This window comes from Chiloscyllium plagiosum, unplaced genomic scaffold (genome assembly GCF_037043375.1).
Source record: "Chiloscyllium plagiosum isolate Xiang-an unplaced genomic scaffold, Cpla_swu_hap1 HiC_scaffold_41, whole genome shotgun sequence".
Lineage (NCBI taxonomy): Eukaryota > Metazoa > Chordata > Chondrichthyes > Orectolobiformes > Hemiscylliidae > Chiloscyllium > Chiloscyllium plagiosum.
The window spans coordinates 34,664,522-34,679,750 of record NW_028270179.1 but is presented as its reverse complement, the minus strand read 5'-3'; the positions used below and the strand labels follow the sequence as shown (position 1 = coordinate 34,679,750).

Below are 15,229 nucleotides of genomic sequence, written 5' to 3'. Positions count from 1 at the left end.
TCTTATGGAGTCCCTCTCCCACTGCAGCTCCCAGGTCATTTTCTCTGCCCTGAAACTCTTCAACCATGTCCTGAAACAGACTTGCTACTTCAATAGTTCCCCCCCACCCAGCTCAGCACTGTCCCCATGACTTGTCCTAGCTGCCTATCTTCTTTTCCACCCTCCTCCCTGACCTGTTGTACCCTGTGCTACTTTCTCCCCACCCTCCTCTCTCTGCCTGTACTCCTGATGAATTATTTTACCCCAACCATTGAGTTTCCTGCAGCTGGGATGCTGCTGGAGCTGCTGTGCTCACCCAGCACCACCCTGACCCTGACCCTGAGCCTCACCCTGACCCTGACCCAGCACCACCCTGACCCTCACCCTGACCCTCACCCAGCACCACCCTGACCCTCACCCTGACCCTGACCCTCACCCTGACCCTCACCCAGCACCACCCTGACCCTCACCCAGCACCACCCTGACCCTCACCCTGTCCCTGACCCTCACCCAGCACCACCCTGACCCTCACCCTGTCCCTGACCCTCACCCTGTCCCTGACCCTCACCCTCACCCAGCACCTCCCTGACCCTCGCCCTGACCCTGACCCTCACCCTCACCCAGCACCACCCTCACCCTGACCCTCACCCTGCACCATCCTCACCCTGTCCCTCACCCTCACCCAGCACCACCCTGACCCTCACCCTGACCCTCACCCTGACCCTCACCCAGCACCACCCTGACGCTGACCCAGCACCACCCTGACCCTCACCCTGACCCAGCACCACCCTGACCCTCACCCAGCACCACCCTGACCCTCACCCTGACCCAGCACCACCCTGACCCTCACCCTGACCCTCACCCTGACCCTCACCCAGCACCACCCTGACCCTGACCCAGCACCACCCTGACCCTGACCCTGACCCAGCACCACCCTGACCCTCACCCTGACCCAGCACCACCCTGACCCTCACCCTGACCCAGCACCACCCTGACCCTCACCCTGACCCTCACCCAGCACCACCCTGACCCTCACCCTGCACCACCCTGACCCTCACCCTCACCCAGCACCACCCTGACCCTCACCCTCACCCTCACCCAGCACCACCCTGACCCTCACCCAGCACCACCCTGACCCTCACCCTCACCCTCACCCTGACCCTGACCCTGTCCCTGACCCTGTCCCTGACCCTGTCCCTCACCCTGACCCTCTCCCTGACCCTGACCCTGACCCTGACCCTGACCTAACCTGATTGTTCACCTCCATCGTTCACGCGCCGGCTTTCTCAATGGTCCGGCTCGAGTTCTATCTCCGTGTCATCGCCAAACCCGCCTTCGATTGGTCGACCCTACTGTCAATCAATACGTTAGACCCCGCCTCCACTTGCCGATTGGTCTGGCTCCCACGTTCCACCGTCCATCGCCCGACCTCTGCCTTCGATTGGACGGGACCGCCGTCCATCATGGTGTCCCGCCGTATTCCGTGCCCCCATTGGCTGGACACCCCAGCGTGTGGTGACCCGCCCTCCTGGACCGCACACAGCACCAGGTGACACAACACCGGCATCTCCAAATGCTCACTGTCCCCAAGTGAGACACAAAGATAAACTGCGGAGGTTGTAATCGGAAACAAATCCAGAAGCCGCTGGGACGGCAGCAAAGCCGACAGTAATATTAAAGAAACACCACCTCACCCTCCGCTCGGGAAGGTGCAGGACCCGGAACTGAAGGGTCAGAGGGGAAAGTTAAAAGGGCGGTGCGTAATAACATTGGAGACACCGTCCCGCGTCCCTATTGGTCCAATTACCTTCCATCGTTCCGTTCCGTCCCTTCCCCACATCCGGTTGGCCCATCCCCCTGTCCATCAAACCGTCACACACCGTCCTGCTTTCCGATTGTTCTGTTTCCACGTCTATCACCCCATCCCTTCCTTCAATTGGTCTGTGCTGCTGTCTATGGTGGTGTCCCGCCCATATCCCGTCCTCTGATTGGCTAGACCACCGCTCCGCAGTGTCGGATCGCGGCGCCCCTTTGGTGGTTGTGGGAAGGCACTGAGTTTATAGCAAAGGTTTGCGGTGTGATGTATCTGAAATTATACCTTAAAAATACCTTGATTCCTTGTTGAGTCTCTCATCTGTTCAAATACCATTATAGTTTCACTTCTTTCATTTGTAAATCACAAAACTTTTTAAAAGTTACATTCTCAGGTGAACTGTACCATTTGGTGTTAGCCTCCTGTGTTCTGTCTGTGCCATAATGTCTAGACTGGCTCTAACCGAGAAAGTGAGATAACAGAGTCTTTACATAAATTCATGCCGTTTTTGAGCAAAGTACAATGTAACTCTGCAAGTACAAATTCACCCCACAAACATATATATATCTTTGTGTGGGTGTGTATGTGTGTGTGTGTCTGGGGTGGGGGGTTGTGAGTGTGGGAGACAGTGTATATGTGTGTGTATGTGAGTGTAGAGTCTGTGAGGGGGTGCATGTGGGAGTGTGTGTGTCTGTAGGAGTGTGTGTGTCTGGTGTGCGGGGTTGTGAGTGTCTATGAGAGAGAGTGTATATGTGTGTACGTGAGTGTGTGAGAGGATGCATGTGTGAGTGTGGGAGTGTGTGTGCCTGTAAGCGTGTGTGTGTGTCTGTGTGCATGTCTGTATATACACGTGTATGTGTGTGTGTATAGGAGTGTCTGTGTGTGTATATAGTGCGATGGTGGCTACCTGTAGTGTGACATAAACCCAAGGTCCTGGTTGAGGCCCTCCCTATGGGTAGGGAACTTAGCTATCAGCCTCTGCTCCCACTCTCATCCTGTGCTCAGATACAGCAGTACAATTACGCAACATTGCCAAACAGACAAGGTGACAAAACTACCCCACTTACATGCACACCAAGAACAAAAAACTGGAGAAACTTGGCATTCTCACCAGTAGTAGCAGAGCCCACCCTAGCACTACAGTAGATATCATTATCACTGCGGGGAAGTCTATTATCAACTTATGGGACCACACCCTTTGACCAGAAGAGATTGAAGTCCTGAGCAGGGGTCTCAACTTCTGACCCACCACCAAAATGGACATGTTGGTTCTTGCAGCAGACAAGGAGGAGTTCATCAGACGAATGAGACTCTGGGAATACTTTCAAGATGCCAGCAGTGATCCCAATGAGCCCACTGATGAACTGGAACAGTCATCACAGGGATCTGTAGAGGAACAACCAAAGAAGGCATCAATTTGGAGCCCACCGGAGGGCCGTTGCCCTGAGCTTGACATATATGCTCAAACCGTCAGGAAATATATAAATGCCAGATTCATCAGCCGTACCCACAAGGAAGAGCAAAATGTCACCCGTTCACAACGCAATGCCATCCAGGCTCTCAAAACCAATCACAACATCATCAAACCAACAGATAAAGGAGGAGCCATTGACATTCAGAATTTAACAGATTACTGCAAGGAAGTGTACCAACAACTGAACAACCAGGAACATTACAGGCAACTACCAGCTGATCCGACCAAAGAACCCACCTGTGAATTAAACACATTGGTCAGGACTTTGGATCCAGTCCTTCAGAGTTCCCTACGTGCCCTCATCCCACATACTTCGTGTGGAGGCGACTTCTACTGCCTTCCAAAGGTACACAAAGCCAACACACTGGGAAGTCCCATCGTATCAGGCAATGGGACCCTGTGTGAGAATCTCTCTGGCTATGTTGAAGGCATCTTGAAATCTATTGTAAGGGGATCCCCAGCTTCTGTCATGACACTACAGATTTCTTACAAAAACTCAGCGCTCACAGACCAATCGAACCAGGAACATTCCTCGTCACAGTGGACGTTTCGGCACTCTACACCAGCATCCCCACAACGACGGCATCATGGCAACGGCCTCAGTACTCAATACCAACAACTGCCAATCTACAAACACCGTCCTACAACTCATCTGCTTTATTCTTGATCACAGCGTCTTCACCTTTGAGAACCAGTTCTTCATCCAGACCCATGGAACAGCCATGGGGACCAGATTTGCACCCCAATATGCCAACATCTTCATGCACAGGTTCGAACAAGACTTCTTCTCTACACAAGACCTCCAACCAACATTATATACCAGGTCCATATTCTTCCTCTGGACCCATGGTGGGGAGTTACTGATAAAACTACACAGTGTAATCAACAAGTTTCATCCTACCATCAAACTCATCATGGACTACTCTCGACTATTTGTCTCATTCTTGGACACATGCATCTCCATCAAGGATGGACATGCCAGCACCAGACTCTACCGCAAACCCACAAACAACCTCACAATGCTACACTTCTCCAGCTTCCACCCAAAACATATTAAAACAGCCATCCCCTATGGACACGCCCTACACCGACACCTGATCTGTTCAGATGAAGAGGAACGTGATGGGCATCTGGAAGTACTCAGGTATGCCTTCATAAGAACAGGATATGATGCTCAACTCATCGACTGCCAGTTCCGACATGCCACAGCAAGGAACGTTAATGACCTCCTAAGGAGACAGACACATGCTGCAACCGACAGGCTCCCCTTCATTGTCCATTACTTCCCAGGAGCTGTAAAACTACGCCATGTTCTTTGTGACCTGCAACACATTATTAATCACTAAGACCTTCCCCACACCTCCACTACTTGCCTTTAAACAATTACCAAACCTCAAACAGATAATTGTTCGTAGCAAACTGCCCAGCTTTCAGGACAACTCCATGCAATCCTGTCACAGTAGGCACTGCAAGACATGTCAGAGTGTGGATGTGGATACCACCATTACATGTGGGGACACCTTCCACCATGTTCGTGGCAGATACTCATGAGACTCAGCCAACGTTGTCTCTCTTATACATTGCAGGCAAGGATGCCCTGAGGAGAAAGTGAGGACTGCAGATGCTGGAGATCAGAGCTGAAAATGTATTGCTGGAAAAGCGCAGCAGGTCAGGCAGCATCCAAGGAACAGGAGAATCGACGTTTCGGGCATAAGCCCTTCTTCAAGGATGCCCTGAGGCACTATTCATTGGGGAAACCAAGCAAAGGCTACGACAACGGATGAATGGGCATCGCACAACAATCAACAGACAGGAGTGTTCCCTCCCAGTTGGGGAAAACTTCAGTGGTCCAGGACATTTGACCTCGGACCTTCGGGTGACCATCCTCCAAGGCAAACTTTGGGACAGGCAGCAGCAAAAGGTGGCCGAGCAGAGGCTGATAGCTGAGTTCCGTACCAATAGGGAGGACCTCAACCGGGACCTTGGGTTCATGTCACGCTACAGGTGACCACCATTGTATCCAAATCCCTGGTGCTGGAAAGTAGCAGTGAGAACCATTGAGCCACCGTGCTGCCCTTAACTTTCTTCACAGAATTTCTCATTTCCACCCAAATGGATTCAACCTTATTCTCCGCAGAACCGGTATAATCTCTCACCACCACCCTGATGTCATCTTTACCTTCCTGTCCATCCTTCTGAATAACCTGATACCCCTGAATATTTAACTCCCGGTTATGACCATCCTGCAACTAAGTCTCCGCAATGACTACTAAATCATATTCATTTTTGATGAATTGTGCCTTTCACTCATCTATTTGTTGCAAATGCTATGAGCATTCAGGTAGAATGCTGTTCTGCTAGATTGTGTACCCTCCATGAATTTGAACATCTCCAATAATAATAGCTCTGAAGTTATCCTCTCTTTTAATTTCTTTCATAGTCTGCCATGTAGTTAAACCCTCCCGCACACATGCTAAACTGTTGCTTTCCTTTTTATTTACCAACACATTTCCTGTCATTTTCTCCTTGCCGTTCCCCAGCTCACTAGTTTAAAGTTCTAGAGACCACACTATTGACCTTTTTCACTGGAACACTGGTTCCAGATCAGCTCAGGTGGAAACTGTCAGAGCGGTACAGATCTCTGCGGTTCCAAAGCTGATGCCAAAATCGCATGAAATGGAACCCCTCTTTCCCCACCACTCCCTTAGCCATGTGTTTATTTCCTTAATTTTCTTATCCTTAAACCAATCTGCATGTGTTTCGGGTAGTAATCTGAAGATTATAGCCTTTGAGGACCTGTTCCTTAAATTCCTTCCGAGTGCTTGATAATTCCCAGGTCCTCCTTCCTCACTTTGCTGATGTTGTTTGTCCCAACGTGGATCACAACAACTGGATCGTCCCCTTCCCACTCCAATATCCTTTCAAGCCGGTCGGAGATGTTCTGCACCGTGGCACCAGGCAGAGAGCACACCATGTGGGACACACGATACATCCTACAAAGGATACTATCTGTTCCCCTAATTATAATGTCCCCTATAATTACCAGTTCACTTTTTGCTCCCCCTCTTGAATGGCCTCCAGCATCATGGTGCCATGGTCAGCTGGCTCATCCTCCCTGCAGTCCTTCACCCTGGTCATTCACCATTGGATTCACACCGGGAAGAGGCCATTCACCTGCTCGCAGTGCGGGAAGGGTTTCTCTGTGTCCTACAACCTGCTGCAACAGCAACGGATTCATAATGAAGAGAAACTGTTCACCTGCTCTAAGTGCAGGAAAGGATTCTCTCACCTATCCAGCCTGCACGTACACCAGTGGCTGCACACAGGGGAAAGCCCATTCACCCGCTCTCAGTGCGGGAAGGTGTTCTTGTAGTTATCCAACCAGAAAGCACACGAGGAGGTTCACAGCAAGAAGAGGCCGTTCACCTGCTCTCAGTGTGGGCAGGGTATTCTCACAGTTATCCAACCTGCAAGCACCACAGTGGGAACAGCCCTCAGTGATGGAATGGATTCACGCAGTTATTCAGCTGACAGAAACACCAGAGAAGTCATCACATTCAGCACTGAACCATGTTCTTTCTGCCAAGTGAGTGAAGTGGGAACGCTCAGAGGGTTTCTTTCTGCTGAAATGACGACTCTCACCACTTTGCTTCCAGTGAGGTGGATATTCAAATTCCATACGAATCGCTGAATGAAAGGAAGGTTTGGAATTTAGATGATCTTCAGTTTACATTTCATTTTCTCTATTCGCATGGAGATGGTAACAGGCAGCTGTTTTGTTTATTGGTGTGGGTGCTTCTTCCAAAAGTCATTTGGAGATTTGTAGAGATGACAGCTCATTTGGAATCGCTGAGGTGAGAAAAAGCTGGACGGTTTGGTTTGCTGAGCGTGGAGCTGGAGGATGAAATCTCCAGTAAAGGTCTCAGTGAAAAGCATTGAATCTTGTGGTGGCAGGAATGAGGAGCAGAAAAACCAGTCAGCCCTTTGAGACGACCTCACTATGTGATAAGACCATGGTTGATCTGATTGTCATCTCCATTCCCTGTTAATATCTAAGCCCTTAATTTGTCCCCGAGTGATCAAAAACATTGTGCACAAGGTAGAATTGAGGAGAACTACTATGGTCTCACTGTCAAGAGGTGGAACATTTAAAAATCTTGTTGGAAATCAGGAAGCAAAGCAGTGTTGGGAGACGTAGCTGGTGTTTCTCCAGGGACGCTGCACCAAATTGGGAAGATTGTATAAATAGATGTAGAGGCAATAGGGTAGTGGTGACGGGAGATTTTAATTTTCCCAACATTGACTGGGATACACGTAGCATCAGAGGTCTGGATGGGGTAGACTTTGTAAGAAGCGTCCAGGAGAGTTTTCTAGAGCAGTATGTCAATAGTCCGACGGGGGAAAGGGCCATATTGGTCCTGGAACTGGGGAACAAGCCAGGACGGGTGGTAGAAGTTGCGATGGGGAATTTCTTTGGGAACAGTGACCACAGTTCTGTAAGTTTTAGCATACTCATAGATAAAGATGAGAGTGGTCCCAAGGGAAGAGCACTAAACTGGGCCAAGGCCAATTATATCAAAATTAGGCAGGAGCTCAAAAATGTGGATTGGACACAGGTATTTGAAGGGAAGTCGACATTTGAGATGTGGGAGGCTTTCAAAGATAGGTTAAAGAAAGTGCAGGATAGGCATGTCCTGCATGTGAAGGCAAAGGATAGGAAGGGCAATATTCATGAACCGTGGATGACAGGAGAAATTGTACGATTAGCCAAGAGGAAAAGAGAGAGCTCAGAAGAGCCAGGAGGAGACATGAGAAGTTGTTGGCAGATAGGATCAGGGTAAACCCTAAGGCTTTCTGTAGGTATTTAAGAATGACGAGAGTAAGATTAGGGCCTATGAAGGATAGTAGTGGGAAGTTGTGTGTGGAGTCAGAGCAGATAAGGGAAGCACTAAATGAATATTTTTCGACAGTATTCACTCTAGAAAATGACAATGTTGTCAAGGAGAATACTGAGATACAGGCTACTAGACTGGGGGTGGGATTGAGGTTCACAAGGAAGAGGTATTAGAAATCCTACAGAGTGTGAAAATAGATAAGTCCCCTGGGCCGGATTGGATTTTGTTTCCTAGGATCCTCTGGGAATCCAGGGAGGAGATTGCCGAGCCTTTGGCATTGATCTTTAAATCGTCATTGTCTACAGGAATAGTGCCAGAAGACTGGAGGAAAGCAAATGTGGTTCCCCTGTTCAAGAAGGGGGGTAGAGACAATCGCGGTAATTATAGACCAGTGAGCCTTACTTCAGTTGTTGGTAAAGCGTTGGAAAAGGTTATAAGACATAGGATTTATAATAATCTAGAAAAGAATAATTTGATTAGGGATAGTCAGCATGGTTTTGTGAAGGGTAGGTCGTGCCTCTCAAACCTTATTCAGTTCTTTGAGAAGCTGAACAAACAGGTAGATAAGAGTAAACCGGCTGATGTGGTGTATGTGGATTTCAGCAAGGCGTTCAATAAGGTTCTCCACAGTAGGCTATTGTACAAAATGCGGAAGAATGGCATTGTGGGAGATATAGCAGTTTGGATCAGTAATTGGCTTGCTGAAAGAAGACAGAGGGTGGTGGTTGATGAGAAATGTATGAAAATGGTACTTGACAGGATTGGTGCTGGAGATTACATGGAAACATAAATCATCGCAGGGGTTAAAAAGACCAGGAGGTTCGGAGCTGTCTGAATTAGCCTCAATTATTGGTGAATATAATTAGTGGATAAGGAATGACATTTTCATTTGAACTGAAGCCATTGGCTTCAATGATTTGAAAAAGTACGAGCAACAATTTAGTTCGGGTTGAGGAGCTGTATAGTATGACTTCCCAGGAATAACATCAATGTGGTGAATGGACAGGAAGCACCTCAAATAAGAGAAGGTTTTTATTTGATTCTAGATGGTAAGGATGTTATATCTGGAGAAAGCCAGTTAAAACCCTGTGACAAACTCCTGTCTATCATCAGAACATTCCATTTGATTGCAGTCAGGTTCTGATCTCTCTCTCTCTCTCTTTCTCTGTCTGTCTGTCTCTCTGTCTCTCTGTCTGTCTCTCTGTCTGTCTCTCTGTCTGTCTCTCTGTCTGTCTGTCTGTCTGTCTGTCTGTCTCTCTGTCTGTCTGTCTGTCTGTCTGTCTCTCTCTCTCTGTCTGTCTCTCTGTCTGTCTGTCTGTCTGTCTGTCTGTCTCTGTCTGTCTGTCTCTCTGTCTCTCTGTCTGTCTGTCTGTCTCTCTGTCTGTCTGTCTGTCTCTCTGTCTCTCTGTCTGTCTGTCTGTCTGTCTCTGTGGAGCTCCTACTACATACTGGTTTCAGTAAATGATGGGAATATTGACACATTGAGATAACGTGTTGAAAGGAGTCCCGAGTTAATGGAAGTGGGAAACCTTCCAGTGCCACAATGGAAACTACCATTAACCGCAGTCACTTAATAAATAGGTTGAGTTAATACTTTTCAGTTGAACACTTTGTACAGAAGAACCTCAATAATCTGAATATCAATTATCCGAATTTAGGATTATCTGAAGGGGATTTCGAGGTCCCAATAGAATAATTAGATCAACAAGCTGTTTTAATACTGATTACTTTTTTTTGTACAGGTACAATGATTACGAACAAACTCGGCTCACTGAAATGCTGCTGAGAACAGTCCTGGACAGTCCAGGTGGGGGCTGGTGTGCAGTGTGCTGCTGCCTAGTCTCCTTAAGGGGAGCCAACATCACAGAAAACTCTGAGCCCCAAAGGAAATCAATTAACTGAATAATCAATCATCCGATTGAAATAGTGCCCGCTCATCTCATTTGGATAATTGAAGTTCCTCTGTATATCGTTTCTGAACTAAACATCACCTTTCAGTAACAACATTATTTGTTCCATTCAATTGTCAACGTTTTCCCCTCAAAACTGATTTCAGTTGTTTGCTTATTCTAGTTAATTTGGGGAAAATAAACATGTGAGATGGGATTTTAGTGGCTGTTGCGACTGTGTTGTTATTATTGACATTGTAAACCGATTATCAGCTGCAATTCTGGAAAAAACATTTAAAAAACTGAATCCCAAAATATCTCCATTGACAAATAGACCCAGATTGGACTCATACTCTATGTTTTGTCTCTGTTTGTGGTCAGTAACCAGAAAACTTGCTGGAGCACAAAGAACTGGACTGGTGCAAAAACGTACCTTTATTCATTAGGTTTCACATCCATGGTAGAAACAATGAGATCTTACACAGCAACGCACTGTTCATTCATACACTCAGCATAATAGCATTTGGACACTATCAAGAGATAAGGGACTTTTATTTTTGATGCAATGCTTGCTAATATATTGGTTATTCGATGTTGAATCATGATGGGAGCATAAAATAGCTGCCATGGCATGCTGCACTGGATAGGCTCTGAGCACTTTGTAAAGTCATGTCACCTAGTCGAGCATTCACCATTGCTCTTCATGATGTCATATATTTGATGACATACTCATGAATGTAACATTCATTTGCATTTGCAAGACTACCGTCCTTTTTTTCCCACACTCAGTGCCCCAATCAGGCACTCCCCTGAGATACTTGGAGCAGAACTGGTTTGCCGCCTCTGGCCGTGAGAACATTACTTTTCTTGTACGAAAGCTTCTTTCCTGCTCTATCTTCAACACAACTGTTTCTGGTGACTCACATGGTGCAGTTCCTCTCTGTGAGTCTCTAACTTGAAATCGCTGTCAGTATCTGTGCTGATAGCATTGAGTATCGGGTCGATTCATGCTGCTTTCATACTCACAAGATGGTTTTTCGATGGCGCTAAGTTTCCATACAGAAAAAGGAAGCGGAATGGAGACATGCTTCAATGTTGGCAGTGATAATTACCTTAGTAACAGATGTCCAAATACTTTCTATCAGCACATCCCCCATCTTAGTGATATGCTGCCTATTATGGGTCACAGCGTTCTAAAATAAAAAAAAGAAAACATCTCAGAGAGTCATGTAGTCGGTATGTACAGCATATCTGCCAATAGGTAACAACAGACGCTTTCAATCTTTTAAGTCAGAGGAGGTGTTCATTCAGACGATAACTGCACTGATAGCAAGAGGGAAAATCCAACTAAGAATACTCATCCGGCCTTGTAGGATCTGTCATGGCTTCTGAAAGCATATTCGTGTGTGTGTGTGTGTGCATTTCATGTAATGCAATGTTAAATATATACGTCAAACCTTTTTTAAATGAGCCAAGACTTTTTTGTCCAAAATCTTTAACCATTTTACTTAGAGTTTCACATCAACACTCATGAAGAAAAAGATTGCCCTGTAAACTGTCATTGTTGGTTCTAGCATTTCGAAATTACAAATATCCATTGATTATTTACTTGTGTCAAATCTTTCACAACTATTCTATTTGGGATGTTTTATTGTTCTGAACTGGATATCGTTTAGCCTCCTTTGTTCTATGGAAAATAAACTTTGAGCAGAGCAACTTCTTAATCGTTTAATTTTCAATATCCAACCAAAGTCTTCTGTATCTTCAACTATGATCAAGATCTGAGTGAATGATCTACCTCAGCCTCCTACAGTGGTCCTCTTCATGACAAAACCACTCTTATGCCAATTTGATTCACCACACATGATATCAAGAAACAGTTGGTGGTGCTGAATACTGCAAAGGTCCTGTAGTGTTGGAGATGCATGTTACAGTACAGATGCAACAGTCGTATTGACCCAGCAATGTGGAAAATTGGCCATGTATGTCCTGTATATTAAAATCAGGACAAATCCAATCCAGCCTATTGCTACTACTTCAGTCTACTCTTGATCATTTGTAAAATTACGTAAGGTGTCATCAACAGTGCTGTCAAACAGAAACAACTCATCAAAAACCTGTTCAGTGATGCCCATTTTGTGTTCCGCCAGGGCCACTCAGCTCCTGACCTCATTACAGCTTTGGTTCAAACATGGACAAAAAAGCTGAATTCCAGAGGTTAGATGAGGGTGACAGCACTTAACATCAGGGCTGCATTCGACCGAGTGTGGCATCAAGGAGACCTAGCAAAACTGGAATCAAAGGGCATCGGTGGGAAAGCTCTCCAGTGGCTGCAGTTATAGCTAACACCCAGGAAGATGGTCGTAGATGCTGGAGATCATCATCTCATTTCCAGGACATCCCTACTGGGTTTCCTTAGGCTAGTGTCTTGGGCCAAACCATCTTCGTTAATGACCTTCCCTCTATCATAAGGTCAGAAGTGCAGATGGTCACCAATGATTGCACAATGTTCACCATCATTCGTGACTCCAAAGATTTGGTTTGTACTGACAAGTGGCAAGTAACATTTGCACCACACAATTTCCAGGCTATTGCTATCACCAACAAGAGACACTCGAATCACTACCCTTTGCCATTCAATGGCACTACCATCACTGAATTCCCCACTATCAACCACCTGGGACTCAATGGGACTTTTCACATAAACACAGTACTTACAAGAGGCTAGGATACTACGTCAAGTAACTCACCTTCTGCCTTTGCAAAGCCACTCCATCCTCTATGAGGCTCAGGTTAGGATTGTGATGGGATACTCCCAACTTTCCTGATTGCATGCAGCTCCAACAACTCTCAAGAAGCTTGACATCATCCAGGTCAAAACAGGCGGCTTGATAGCGATTACACCCATAAGCAAACATAGAACATAGAACATTCGGCCCTTGATGTTGCGCTGCCCTGTCATACTAATCTAAAGCCCATCTAACCTACACTATTCCATGTACGTCCACTTACCTGTCCAATGACGACTTAAATGCAGTTAAACTTGGCAAATCTACTACTGATGCAGGCAAAGAATTCCATACCCTTACTACTCTCTGAGTAAAGAAACTACATCTGACATCTGTCTTATACCTTTCTCTCCTCACTTTAAAGTTGTGTCCCCTCGTGTTTGCCGTCCCCATACTTGGAAAAAGGCTCTCCCTAACCACCCTATCTAACCCTCTGATTATCTAATATGTCTCTATTAAGTCACCTCTCAATCTTCTTTTCTCTAACGAAAACAGCCTCAAGTCCCTCAGCCTTTCTTCGTAAGATCTTCCCTCCATACCAGGCAACATCCTAGTAAATCTCCTCTGCACCCTTTCCAAAGCTTCCACATCCTTCACATAATGCAGTGACCAGAACAGTACACAATACTCCAAGTGTGGCCGCACCAGAGCTTTGTACAGCTGCAGCATATCCTCCTGGCTCAGAAACTCAATCCCTCTATTAATAAAAGCCAAAATATTGTATTCCTTCTTAACAACCCTGTCAATCTGGGTGGCAACATTCAGGGATCTGTGTACATGGACACCGAGATCTGTCTGCTCATCTGCACTCCTAAGAATCCTACCATTAGCCCAGTACTTTACATTCCAGTTACTCCGACCAAAGTGTATCACCTCACACTTGTCCACATTAAACTCCATTTGCCACCTCTCAGTCCAGCTCTGCATCCTATCTATGTCTCTCTGTAACCTATTACATCCTTCGTCACTATCAACAACTCCACCGACCTTAGTGTCATCCGCAATTTTACTAACCCACCCTTTTAAGCCCTCATCCAGGTCATTTATAAAAATGACGAACAGCAGTGAACCCAACACCGACCCTTGAGGTATGCCACTAGTAACTGGACACCAAGATGAACATGTGCCATCAACCACCACCCTCTGTTTTCTTTCAGCAAGCCAATTACTGATCCAAACTGCTATGTCTACCACAATCCCATTCCTCCGCATTTTGTATAATAGCCTACTGTGGGGAACCTTATCGAACGCCTTGCTGAAATCCATATACACCACATCAACCGGTTTACTCTCATCTACCCGTATGGTCACTTTGTCAAAAAAACTCAATGAGATTTGTTAGGCATGACCTACCCTTCACAAAACCGTGCTGACTGTCCCTGATCAGATTATTCTTTTCTAGATGGTTATAAATCCTATCTCTTATAACCTTTTCCAACACTTTACCAACAACTGAAGTGAGACTCACTGGTCAGTAATTACCAGGGTTGTCTCTACTACCCTTTTTGAACAAGGGAACCACATTTGCTATCCTCCAGTCCTCAGGCACTATTCCTGTAGATAATGATGAATTGAAGGTCAATGCCAAAGGCTCGGCAATCTCTTTTCTTGCTTCCCAGAGGATCCTAGGATAGATCCCATCCAGCCCAAGGGACTTGTCTATTTTCACACTTTGCAGTATTTCTAATACCTCTTCGTTGTGAACCTCAATCTCTTCTAGTCTAGATGCAAGTATCTCTGTATCTTCCTCGCCTACATTTTCATTTACTATAGTGAATGCTGTTGAAAAATATTTATTTAGTGCTTCCCCTGTCTCCTCTGACTCCACAGGAGAAAGTGAGGTCTGCAGATGCTGGAGATCAAAGTTGAAACTTTATTGCTGGAACAGCACAGCAGGTCAGGCAGCATCCAGGGAACAGGAGATTCGACGTTTCGGGCACAGGCCCTTCTTCAGGAATGAGCAGAGAGTGTTCAGCTGGAGAAGATAAAAGGTAGGGAGGAGGGACGTTGGAAATGTGATAGGTGGAAAGAGGTCAAGGTGAGGGTGATAGGTCGGAGTAGGATGGAGGCGGAGAGGTCAAGAAGAAGACTGCAGGTCAGGAAGGCGGTGCCGGGCTGGAGGGATTCGGCTGAGACAAGGTGGGGGGAGGGGGGATGAAGAAACTGGTGAAGTCCAAGTTCATCCCCTGTGGTTGGAGGGTTCCCAGTCGGAAGATAAGACGCTCCTCCTCCGACCGTCGCGTTGTTGTGGTTTGGCGGTGGATGAGTCCAATGACCTGCATATCCTCGGTGGAGTGGGAGGGGGAGTTGAAATGCTGTGCTACAGGTTGGTTGGGTTGGTTCGTCCGGGTGGCCCAGAGGTGCTCTCTGAATCGCTCCGCAAGTAGGCG

General features: G+C 46.7%; 1 long non-coding RNA gene across 2 annotated transcripts in view; it reads left to right on the top strand.

Annotated features, from left to right (window-relative positions):
• Positions 1-10,722, top strand: part of LOC148138225 (uncharacterized) — a 52,307-nt gene extending 41,585 nt beyond the window's left edge. For both annotated transcript variants that reach the window (XR_015754029.1, XR_015754028.1), the window contains one exon: positions 9,904-10,722. This is a non-coding gene — a long non-coding RNA (uncharacterized LOC148138225). The remainder of the gene's footprint in view (positions 1-9,903) is intronic.
• Positions 10,723-15,229: the final 4,507 nt, after the last annotated feature.